The sequence below is a fragment of the Motacilla alba genome, chromosome 6, assembly GCF_015832195.1.
Source record: "Motacilla alba alba isolate MOTALB_02 chromosome 6, Motacilla_alba_V1.0_pri, whole genome shotgun sequence".
Lineage (NCBI taxonomy): Eukaryota > Metazoa > Chordata > Aves > Passeriformes > Motacillidae > Motacilla > Motacilla alba.
The window spans coordinates 7753804-7766991 of NC_052021.1; the positions used below are offsets into that span (position 1 = coordinate 7753804).

Below are 13188 nucleotides of genomic sequence, written 5' to 3' on the forward strand. Positions count from 1 at the left end.
CAAACGGCTGAAATTCAAGTACATAAATTAGCAGGAACACCAGCTAATGGTGGGCTTTGCCCAGTGACATGTAAAATATTGATTCTACAGCCCACTTGGTTTACATGATAATTTCAGAACACTGCCCTTAAACAACACAAGGTGTTGGGCTGAGCTAGCGGGTGCAGCTCTGCATCCCATAATATACACCTGGTCAGAGAGTACAGACCCGACTTTGGAACTATATCAAGTACCAATTACTCCAAGTGTGAAAATCACACATCAGCCAGTTTAGCAGCACCACCTGGTGTCCAGGAGCCCAAAGTGCCACAGTGCAAAACTACCATCAGAACATTGAAATGCAAGCTCAGTCACAGCAAAGAAAGAAATGCCCAACTCCCACCCACATTTCTGTGTGCTAGAAACAAGGGTATGACACTGCAGCTGATGCCTCTTTCCCCATTCTTGAGTCCTCTGCCCTTCTGCAGTGCCTTTTTCTCCTGTAATACAATGAACTGCTCTCCAAACAAAAATTCCCAACCCTCTTCTGACTCTGGAATTAATGTAATTCATTATGCTAGGCAAATACGTACATCTTAGGGAATATAAAAATAAATATATTCTCAACGGCAGGAGGAAACAGCTGTAACACAACAGATCTGCATTTCGCATCATCTGAATGATCGAAATCACTTCCCTGCTAAAGAAGTGTGAGATAACGCAACTTTAGGCCATAAACCTGTTCTATTCAATTGAAAATTGAAACACTTTAAGTCATGCCTGGATACTCTTTTCATTCCAATAGTAAAATTAAGCCTCTAGTCTTTACCACTGAGAAGTTCTGAGCACATTCAGCTGGGGATGCAAAAACACTGAAGGAACACAGGATTCACTGCCAAGTTTCATGAAAGTCAAGAAAAATGCAGCATTTTGAGTTCTGAGAAACAGATATGTTTTATTTTTTAAAATGGAAAAACTGTAGTCACAAAAACATGGTACGCACACAGAACCTACAGAGGCTTCAAAAATCTGCTGCTTCAGCCTTTCACAATGGAGCAAAGTCAAACAAAACCCCAACAAAATAGTCTTAAGGGCAAATTTTCTTTTCTTTTTAAAGTTGACAGGAAGCCATGTGGTTCTAATGCATTTAAGCTGTGAATGATATTTGAAGTGGATGTTGCAGTCAGAAATTCCCAGAAGCAGATTCTAGCACACTGTGTGTGCTCCAAGTGCTCTTCATATGCAACCAGGAAAAACACAAGCCCAGACCATCACCACCACTGTGGAGCTGATTTGCACATATTTGTAAACATTGCATTTAAGTACACATTTGATTATATGTAGGAAAATGATCTGAAATCGAGCCTGGCATCCTATTAGGACCAAAGGAGATTACTATAATTCTATAATATTATTTGCTTACTCATGAGTGAAAATACAGTTTAGAATATCTATTTTTTCCATTTCTCATCTCAGCTGGACATCTCTTTTCTGTTGATACTGACAGCTTCAGCCAAACATCCTGTATTTCTACACTTGTTTGTTCTTTTAAGATGAAAAAATGCTCAATTGCACAGTTTAAAAACAAAACCAAAGAAGAACCCACAAAGCAAAAAAGAATCCACTGATGCCAGTGACAATTTAAAAATGTGCTACCAAATCTTTCAAAACTTGTCTTAAGTAGCCTCTCCTTAACTGACTTCTTCTCAAGGACACAGTGGCTGGAAATGGATATGAAGCAGGTCAGTTTAAGCCAAAGAAATTCTTTCTTTGAGAGTTGTTCACTCTTTCCTTCATTGAAACACTATTTAAACACAACGTCCTCATCAAACTGTGCCTGAAAAGAGTTACTTGTAACTAAAAGATTTTTGAAGTGTTTGAATTGCCCTTGCATCAATCGAAAGCGTATTGAAACTAGGGATGATCTGCAGGAAAACTCACAGGTACCCAAATAACAATCAACAAACAGATCATTTCAGCAATCAATTAAGAGTTTAGAGAGACAATTACATCATAATAACCTGATTTTCTGTGCATTACAGAAACAAAATTTCTTAATATAGCTATGGAATCAAACAGCTTGTTTGCTTTGCAGCTGATTCCATAGATTAACAGTTACATTTAATTTAGGAAGGGCAGCATATTTTTCTTTAGGAATGGAAAAGAAAAAAAATAATTTTAACAGGCCTTTCCTGCCTGCCCCTCCCCTAAGAATGAAGGAATATTTACATAGAATAGAAAGCTGAAGTTACACAACAGACACTACTGGACATTTTTCTCAACAGTCTTCATTTTGCCAGACTCCTGCCTTCAAGTGGTCTTTTATTGCTCCTATCCTCAAATTCCTCACTCCACACTTTGGCAGAGTTTCTCCTCCCCAGTCTTTGTCCACAGCTATAGCAGCAAGCCTCCAGCTTTATTGCTACTATTGTGTGTGACACTTGAGCAAACAACACAAAATTCCTCCAAGCAAAAGTAGATTTGTGCCAGTGCAAATGCATCTACACCAACTTCTCCCAGGCAAGAACTATTTCTAATAATGAAGCCATCTAACGGTGCAGGCTTCTCCTGAAATTCACGTGTTACATTCAATGTCTGGGGCAGCTCTTCAGCTATGCATCCAGCTTGTTTACAGGATGAACAGCCTTAAGTTAAGTAACACAAATACCAAAATACCACTACTCTAAAAATAGCCAGACAACTGGGCAACACCAGGGCAGATGGCAGTCATTCTTAACGAGTGGCTGATTAAGATCTGAATAGCCCAAGAGTATTACAGAACTTGAGCCATTCAAACAAAAAGACAAAAGAGACACAGCATTTTTAAGGGACAAGTTATGAGAGTGTCTGTCACAAAAGTACCAACAAAAACACACTAAGCTATGTGAGAAGTTAAAAAGAAAAAAAAACCAAACAACAAATTAACACATAGAAGTTGGTATGTTCTCATCTGAAAGGGAAAACACACTGATCACCCTATAAGAAGATGCAAAAACAGACCTATAAAACAAATGAATTAAGCAAAAAGGTCAAATAAGGCTTCCTATTAATATGGAACAAAGGATAATTAAATTGAAACAATTAATTACTTAATGCATTACATGAGCATTACTTAATGCTCATAAATTAGGAAATACTGTGTGTACAGTTTTTGGAGTGGACATTCCCTCACCAAAGTAGAGGATTGGTAATAGCCAAGAGAGACTTGAAACAGGCTCAAACTATTGCCATGGAAAAGCAACATGAAGGTTAAAAGCATGGAGCAAACGCTCAGGAGTAAGGGCACATGCAAAGGAGCTCGACTAAATAATGAAGTAACGTCAGCACTTGGGCGCTTGGTGCTGTTGGCTTACCAGTTTAAAAGAATTCTTATCTTCTCTCCAATACCACTCAGGGCACTCACTTCTCCTCCCCCTGTCTAAACCACAGAAGGAAAAATCTACTTGTGTACTAAGGCAGAAAGCAATGAGCCATTTCCTACTGCAGAATCCTGAGTATTCTCAGAGGTATCACTCAACAACATCATGTAGTTGATTTCGTTTGGGGCTTGTCTTTTTTCTTGTTTTTTAGCTGGAGTTAGACTGCAGCATCATTTTGTCTGAACGAGATTTCACCCAGCTAACTTGGGCATGATCAAAAGCCTACTCAGAGCATCATAAACCTCAACATGGGCTGCAAGCAATTAATAGTGTCTTGAGAGGAGACATTGCCTGAGGCTCTGGGCATTCTGGGGGATCTGTTTGTTGTGGACAAACAACTGATTATGAAATGTCCCTGGGAGGAGCTAGAACCACTGCCTATATGTGAACACACATTTGAAAGACAGTTTTCTCAGCATTTTTTCACTCTTAACTTTCCCCATTACTGGCACCTACTTCCAAACCATCTTTAGAAGAATTTCTGCTCAACTCAGGACATGAGAAGGAAGCTGAGAAAAGGCGAACACTTGTTGCACTGTTCTGCGCACTGTTCTCTCCAGGGAAGGCAGTTTAAACACAGCCCTTCACTCTTGTCACAGTTTGGTTGCTGCCATGCTGTCACCTGAGGAGCATTAACTACCAGAGCACTGCTTTTCAACCCTGCCCTGTAATAACTGTGGGATGTGCAGCCAGCAATCCCCTCCTTGCTTCTCTCCACCATTTACAGTGACACACTTACACACACACAGACACACACAGAGATATTCACAAAGCAGAGACTGAGTAACACACTGACCTTACACACACACAGAAACCTGAAGAAATGCAGCACAGCATCTGGTAGAGCAGAGAAAAGAATGTTGTTTCTCAAAGATTTCAGTGCAGCTCAAAAGAAAACGTCAATATCTGCAACAGGATACTTAAAATGGCTCTTAGAGTCAAGTATCTGTTTGATGTAAGCCTCACAAATTAAAAGAAATTAGATGCACTTGTACATGAATCATAGCTGAATCCCACATTTGGATCTCCTAGTAGCTTTGAAACATCCCAGCAGAACACTGAAATTTCATGTTTAGAATGCCCAGAATTAAATGAAACTTAGCCAGAAACATCAGATAAGCTTTAAAAAATAGATTACCTGTACAACATTACGTTTGGAGAAATAAACTATTGATGACCGGATTTCGGACCACTGACAGAGGAAATGAAGTTGAAAAGACTTCTCTTAAAGCATAAGCAAAGAGGGAAGACAAGGAAGAGGTAACAGATCATACTGCAATTTAAACAGAAAAGTGACCAGATTTCAAGGGAGAAGGGGAAGGCCAAGGTGGAGAAGAAAACCTGAAAAGAAGAAATGAGAATGAATTAATTGTAATCACCAAGACACTCCATTTCAGTTACACAACTTTAGTTACCACCATGATCAGCTTAAATGCCTTCTTTTACTTCCAAAAAGAGCCTTCAGGGACATTTTGCAAATACAGTCAGCTGCAAAAAGGCACATGCCATGCAGCCCTTCTGCTGCCTCTTGGGCAGCTGCTCCTCAGCCTTTAGCCCAAGCAGCCACCCAAAGCAAGGCAATCTCTCAGCAGGACACGAAGCCTGTTATGGCTTATTTTTTTCAGCACGGACACAACAAATTCACAGTTCATGACTTAAATGTCTGTTGCCTTTGTATCTCAAAGCACAAACACATAACCACAATGCCTGGGAAAGAAAGTAAGAAATACAGAGAGGAAAAAAAGCTACAGTACTTTAAGATCAACTTAATAGAGGAGCTAGAAAACAGCTCGACATTGCTATCAGAAATAGAGGAGCTAGAAAATAGCCACAACATTCCTGTCAGAAGTAACACCACTGTATCTTCACTGCACACGGGCTCATGCTCAGGGCTCCAATTCTGATGCACAAGTCATGAGATAATTTTAGTTTCTCACACACACATTCTCAAACAAGTCCTTGTGACAGTGTTTGTCTAAATAAAAACCATCATCTGACTCGTGAGCTGAAGTTCACGCCTGAGGCTCAGCCTTCCTTGCAGCGCTCCCACATCCAATCCCTGGATACGGCTGCACCTTTCAGTGGCTGAGTGCTCTGACAGACTGCACCCACTGTGTGAGCTGGTCCGGACACTGCCACTGCAAGGATCACTTCTGTGGCTGGACCACCAGCAGAACAGGCAGTCTGCAGCTGATTGGGAAGAGAACCTTCATCTCCTGAAGAACAGTGACTTAAAAACTTCTGCTTTTCTTTTCATGGAGGAGTTCAGAGCAAGCAAACGCTGCCCACACTGTTCCTCTGCAAGGGAAATTTCATTGTGATATACTGAGAAAAAAAAAAAAAACCACCAAACACCTGAAAGATGCACAGTGTTGCCTTTCAAATCAAGAAGTCATTCCTGAGCTGTTCTCAGGTGAATTTTCTATGCATCACTTCTGTCCATCTGTCTCTCTCAGTATTACATTAACAGCAAAACTCACCTCTGGGAAATTCATCACCTATTGAGCATCTCTGCAATGTGTATTTCAGCAGTCACTCCGATAAATTGCATTTGGTGCCCCAAAAAATTGAGTTTAAATAGAAAGACGGGCACTCTCTCCACAGAGTGGAACACTCTCAGTCTCCAGTTTACCTGCAAATGCAGTGCAGAGCACATTGCAAGGTATCTGCTTGTTAGAAGCTCCTAAAAATCCAAAACCAATACATCAACTAATTCCAATTTTCACTGTAAGATCGTGACAAAGTTGTACTCTCAAGTAATTTAATTACAGCAATAAGTTTATATAACTACATTCCAGGGCCTGAAATTTCAGTTTTACTATACTTACTGCCAAGCACACTCATTGGATGTTAAGCCCCTGGATAATTCCCTTCATATTACAACTGTGTTTGTATTCTACCCCTCCCTTGTCTGGCCATGTGTAAGCAAATCACTGCTCTTCACAGAAAACACAGCAAGTCCTGATCAAAACCAGAAAAGCCCAAAATCTTCCTGCTCTTACAGGAATGACCAAAGTTCAAATCACTCTCGTGTGAGTGTAGTTACAGTACAATGCCCACCTGCTGGCCCCTTTGCTACCTAGAATTTCCGTAAAACATTCACCAATGTGACCATAAATACATTTGTTCTTCCTCTGAGCCAGTACAAACCCATGAGTTTAAGCTCTGGTGGCTGCAGGCACACAGAAATGAGACAAAAGGCTCAAGCAAATGTGACTTCCTTTAAAAGCCTCCTTGCCTGTCACCTGCCCTGCAGAATTAGTGGCTGGGGCTGTTTTCTGAAGTGGCAGCAGTCTGGGATAAGGGACTCCAGCAAACGAGGGATTTGCTGCCAGCTGCTGGCACAAGGGATGCTGTGGGTTTGTGCGTGTCTAACTGCTGGGATCAGAGAGAACCAACACCAACTCCTGTGGCTGAGTTTCAAATGGCCTGGGATGGTCTTTCTGTCCATTTATTTATTGCAAAACAGGGAGGAGTCATCTGTGCTTGAGTCAGCTGCTCCAGAAACAAAAGAAACAAACAAACTTGTGATCTAAACACAACGGTTCTTTAATTTTTAAAGTACACAGTTGTGGGGTTTGGGGCAATTTTTCTTCAGAATATAAGAAACAGTACACACTGACAGTTTCTCATTTACAGAGAAAGTTAATAAAAAGCAGATGGAGGTCATAATACAGCAACTACAATACGTGCTGCAATTAATCTGGCACTCCAAACAATCAACACAATGTCAGCAAGAGACTCACTTTAAGTCTCTAAGTCAATTACAGACTGATTAACAGCAATGCATAACAAATTATTGACCATTTACAAAGCTGCACTGAGGTAACAAATCCTTCAGCTGCAATAGGTACTCTAGAGGTTAATTAGGATGCTTAACACTGAGTACTTGAAGTGAATACTTGGGAGAAGTACTTAAACTAAAAATACTTTTCCCCTCAAAATATTCACAAGCCAAACATCATAAACACAGAAAACAGCAGAATTTTTCCACCTTTACATCTCACCCTGAGGAGAGCAGCCACTGGCCAAAGAAAAACCGGGTAATTCATGTGCATGCACTCATTTCAAATGGCAAAATATACAAACATTGCCACTCTGGGCAATCTATTAAAAAAATAGACTAGAAGAAAGTGAGGCATAGGAAGTTTGGGCCTCTAGACAGAGAGTATGTCTGCTCAGAAAAACGGTGGCAGTGCTGTTCCATTTGAAATGCTGAGAAAAATCAAAGAAAATCAGCCTTGCTTCAAGTTCTACATCCAAAGTTGGAAGAAAAAAAAAATCCCTGTGTTACTTTTCCAGCAACTGTTTCTCTAAAGAAAAAATAAATACAGTCGCTTTCCAGCCATCTCCTACAAATATTTCATGTCCCATCAATATGCATCAGGAAAATGCAGTGACATCTGTGGACAACCAACATAAGTCAGCTGAAAATTGTCCCCACAGTTTAGCTGTCTAAATACTTGTGGGAGAATACAAGTTTTCCATTAACTGTAGCAAAATCAAATTCTAACTCACAAGTATAGCAAAAAACCTCTAAAAATTTGTAATTCAATCAATAAAAAAATTATGTTTTATTCATAAAGTTGGCTGCAACTGATTTTACTTGGGTAAATTTCAACCAGCATTAAGACAAAGGAGTTCTGTAAATACTTGTGTATTATACCAGGCATGAGAGCTACTTCAAAAATTACCAGCAAACACCAGACTTAAAAACCAGAGACTTGCTTGAGAGAAACCACAAAATAGGACCCAGCACTCCCTATACTCCACCAAGCCAGTCTAACTCTTGAATGGCAATGCTGGGCATAGCTTTATGTCAATACTTTAGTTAGCAGCTATGGCCTCACACACCTCACTCTCTGGATAACCTTTAGCCCGCCCATGAAAAAAAAAACCAAAACAAAACAAAAAACTTGTGTCATGAGGGTGATTAAGACACTGGCAACTGAAAGACGTCACCAAGACAAAAATTCGTATTATTATCAGGAAGTAGAGAGCACCACCTCTCCCCACAGCTCTTGCTCACATCCTTTCCCTGCCAGCACATGAGAGCAGGACAGCAAAGGGCACCACTTGCAGACACAGGTTTAGAAATTGCAGTTTAGGCACCCAGGTCTGAGTTACCAGAGGTTCATTTTCAGCTGCTGCTGATGCTGGCAATGAGTGAGGTTAAAGTTTTAGTTCTAAAAATAACAGAAGTTGGAGCAGAATATGTGCAAATATATCTGTCTGTTAATATATGTTAGGAAGAAAAGAAAAAAATGTTAATGGCCAAGAGTCTCCTATTTCTTGATAATTTCTTCTTTTGGGCTGATATGCTGCCTACACTGCTAAGAAGTAATTTCCAATATAACGAGTCAGCTGATTAAAAGCATAATCCATTTTGTAGTAGCTTTTTTATCTTTTTCTGGCATTCCACCAGGAATTCATGCTATAAATTAACTTCTCTATAGTAGTTTATTTTGGTTTATTTTTTTTTTTTCCCCAACTCCATCACTCTGGAACTAACACCATCTTACTTACGGAATCCAAAATCTGCTCCCCTCCCAAATGCACCCGTACACTGCCATGGCACTCCTACAGGGAATCCTTCTTGCAGCATCCTTCAGTAAGCAAATCCAAAAGAAAATAAAAAAATTATGCACCCAAACAGCCACTTTCAGAATTCCTTCCCCTCACAGAAAGCACTCGTTCAATCTGACAATTCAGGTATTTTTGATGTGACCAAATGTGCGTCTATGAGCAAAGTCAATTCCCCTTTGCAACGCTCCACAGGACAGAGGCAGGAGAGCTGAGCATGAGCTTTGCTGCTCCCTGCACTCAGGGCAGCAGAACAGCAGAGGAGAACTAGACACAGGAATTTGTACACATATAGCTACAAATTTACTGCAGGCAATCTCAGTGGGAGCTGTTTGGCATTAGAGGATTTTAAGCCAATTCCACAAAAAAAGCTTGCACTTTCCTGAAGCCCAGTATTTTCACAGCTTAATTTCTTGGCTACTACTCTCCTCCAGCACTGCAAAACCAAGTTTACATTATTTGACATTGCACTGGACACAAATCCAATCAGCTGGATGAAAGCTGCACTCAAAATTAATCCTTTTTATTGCCATCTTGATTTACTTGCACACATTCTAACTCTGTTTCGTGATTTTTTTTAGTAGAAATTGCCAATGTCCTCAACTCCCATGGACTAGAAATTCATATTTTGCGTTCCTGGTATTTTAAATCATCCATATGTTTTGATGCAAGACAAGACATCTGGTAAATGCTTAACAAATTTAAATTGCAGCCATCAAAACTACGACTTCATGGAAGCTGCACAAAGACATCAAATGGGAATAGTGACATGTTAGACACTGAATCACTGGTTTAGGACAGTAATTAAAGTACACATCAATACAGCAGCATTTAGCAGCTTTTCCCTAGGATAGTCATTAAGAACCTTAGAATTGTGTCTGATCTAACTTCCAAGACAAGGATATGTATTGGAAATCCATGCCAGACACTTATGAACACAAGGCTCTAATCCTCCCCTCCACCTTTTGGAATATGCCTTTTCACCATCTTCCTCCTTTGCACCGTCCATCTGTTTTCCCATTTACACAATCTTTGTCACTAACTCTTTATTATTCTATTCTTTCTAAACCCTAATTTCTTTAAGACTCCCACTCCAACCTCACATTTCCTGCCATCCCACCTACCTCTTTCCAATTGGCTTCAGTCTCCTCATCAGCCTCTCGTTTCCTCTCCGTGTCTCTCTCCATTCCACTTCATTCCCAACTTTGTCCTTTCCCACAGCTTTGTTACCATTCACAAGAGCTCATTTGCCTTTTCCTTTCACAGGAGTTAATGCAGGGAGAAGATGTTGCCAACAGCCCTCTGAGACTGGCCGTGGCCGGTGAGCATTGCCAGGTGGTTTTGGTCTCCCAGCTAAACCAACCCAATTCCAAAGCCAAGACTACCAGGGTGCTTAACAAGCATTTACCATAAAACCACAATTTTTTTTTTTAAACATTAAAAATCTAGGCCAAAAACTCACCAGAACACTAGCTGTGCCTGCGATTTTGTTCTTTTCAGATTTGATTTCCTTTGCAGACAAAATAAACTTGCCAAGCAATCACAGAATGAAATGACCAGCACAGTTTTATGCAAGGTTAAGTTTGTACAGATGAAAAGCCTAAAATTCTGAAAACTGTATTACAACTATTTTTCAGATATGCCCTCCTATTGCTACCTCAGAAAAATTGTACTATTCAAATTACAGTTTCCAGAGGAAGTCATTAAAGAGACTAGAATTTCTATCAATGAAGGTTTTGTGAGTTTGCACTCTGCCTTTGGCACAGACTCTGTCTATATTTAGAACGCACAGTATAAAAACTGCTTGAAATCAAAGCACACAAAAATATCCAAATTTTACTAGTAATACATCAAATTTGCAGGGAGAGGATGATACCCATGTGCACTGTAATTTCAGAAGGTTTGTAGGACTTGATCAGGGTTGGAGCAGGGAGTGCAGCAGCCAGCTCTGCCTGCAAGTGCTCCTGTCCCCAGGAAAGCCTCTTTGGGGCAGTTACAGAAACACTGTGTCAAAGCCTGGAAAGACTACCATTTCTTTGGTCAGCTACAGAATATCACACATTAGGTATAATTGCTTCAAAGTATTAAAATGCTCTCACCAGTAATATTCAAGGGCATATGATCTTTTTTCCTTCAAACTGTGACAAGACTCTTAAGTAGATTTCTGTCACGCATCTTTGTTTCTCAAGGCTTTTGAGAGCTAGAGGGTTCTGGCCTCCTCCACTCAAAGCATTTTTTTTGTTCCAAATCAAAATAAGAATTCAAATTCTGTTTACTAACCTGACATATCATTGCCACTTACTGAACAATGCTTAATTGTGCTTAATGAATAATTGGCGTATTGAAATTAGCACCCTCAGTTTCTCATATTAGTGTCAGATATTTTCACTCAGTAATGCATTATTTTGGTAGCAAGAACTTTTCAGCATCCCTTTATGCCTTCTCAATCAGTAGGATTAAGTCACATGGTAGCAGGAGTATGTCGTACTTTAAAAAAATGAACATGACACTTGCCTTTTTTTAACACTTCTACAACCAAACCCAAGAAAAAGTACATGGCGACAAAAAAACAAAAATGTACTATGGACACTTAACACCAAGAGTTCATCTTCTCTCATGAAAAATACTCAAGACAATGAATAATCTCTCCTCTAAAGGAAGAGGTACTAGAGTAATACAAAGACCATTCGTTTTGCTGCAACAAGGTCAAACAAAAATAAGTTTAATGCCACTCTAAGGAACAGAAAAAGCTTGCAATTTCCCAGACCTTTGACCAGATCTGACTGAAATTTTGTTTTATGAAGCAACTGCATAGATAGAAACCGTGTTACTCCCCCCTCCCCAAACACTGCCTGGATTCTCAAGAAACATTGCAGAGAACCCTTTATCTCCTGGCACGAGCAACTTTCAATTCCATTGCAGAATCATATGTGCAATTCATCTACTTTGAAGATACGAGCAGATTTTTTTAAAAAGAAATCTACTTATACACACAGTCCTTAGGCTGGCCAATTGCATAACAGGGTGAATCTTTTTTCCTGTTTTTAGTGAGGTCAAATAAGAGCTGCAAAGGAATTTTGCTGCACACAGAGAGAGCTGACACAGAATACCCAAACCAATGGTTCTGTTGTCATGGGCACCAACAAGGAAAAGCATTTAAATGCCAAGATTTTTGAGAAAGCCTTTACCGAACTGGTATAAAGTCAGACCCACAACTTCGCACCTCGGGAACCAAATCTAAGCACCTTTAAGAAAAATTCTGCTGACAAAAGAGCACTGGCCCCCATTACCCAGCGGCCCTGAATGCCCCCTGCGTCAGTGGGACTGGCACCAGGGCATGCCAGGCTGCAGGGCTGAGCTGCCTAGCAGGGAGCTATGGAGGCAGGGGACAGGCTGGAAGCATGCAGCAAGGCAGGAGAGAGAGGGAAGACCACAACTGTGGTGTTTGACAGCTGTGAAAACAATGTCTCCTCTAATTTTCTTTCTAGCAGAAGTAGTTACCAGTCTTGCCTTTGCAAGTGCTCGGAAAAGGCACAAGTGAGTGCACCTTTATCATTGATTCACACGTGGAATAAGGCTGTCCTGGGGTCTGGTGATCAAAACTCATTGTGCCTTCTGCTATTACATGAAGGCGTCTCAAACTGGTGCACTGGGAGCCCCTTTCCATCTGCAGCTGGGAAAGACTCATGAAGTGAACTCCAAAGCCCATCCTGCAGCACCTTTCTGTTGCCTGCTGTGTAACCAGGTAAAAAGCTCCTCTCCTGAGGGAACAGGGGCCCACAGCAGCCATCAAACCACCACCTCCCTCCATCTGGTAGGGACAGGAGACTATTTCCTTGACTTGGAGGGTGGGGAGCCACATGGGCAAGGGAAGGCACCAGAGCAGCAGCCGGTTTAAGGGGCTGGCAGAGCTCCAGCTGGGATAAAGCAAGTACATTGTCAGCTGTAGGATGACTTGGGGCAAGTCGAGCCAACACTTCTATTGATGTGCACACTGAAATCAGTGCTGAGACTGAACAAATTAAACCTCAATTATACACCAATACAAAAGTTACCTCTGTTTGCTTAAGCACCCAGGCACTTCAGAGGTTTAGATGCTCTCTTCTCTCCATCACTCCACATCCCTTCACCCCTAGCTAAAAGACTAGGAACAGGAAGAGTCATCACTCCGTATTTGCTTGGTTCCTAGCAAAAGTTAGGATTACAG

The 13188-nt window shown here is 40.8% G+C and overlaps 1 protein-coding gene across 3 annotated transcripts in view; it reads right to left on the minus strand.

Annotated features, from left to right (window-relative positions):
* BICC1 (BicC family RNA binding protein 1) overlaps window positions 1–13188 on the minus strand; it is an 89700-nt gene that overhangs the window by 23431 nt on the left and 53081 nt on the right. Inside the window, exon 1 of one of the 3 annotated variants that reach the window (XM_038140276.1) lies at window positions 4537–4685. The exons of the other annotated variants lie outside the window; for them this stretch is intronic. The gene's annotated coding sequence lies outside the window, so the exon portion shown is untranslated. Of the gene's footprint in view, window positions 1–4536; window positions 4686–13188 lie in introns of those variants that run through there. 3 annotated transcript variants of the gene reach the window in all.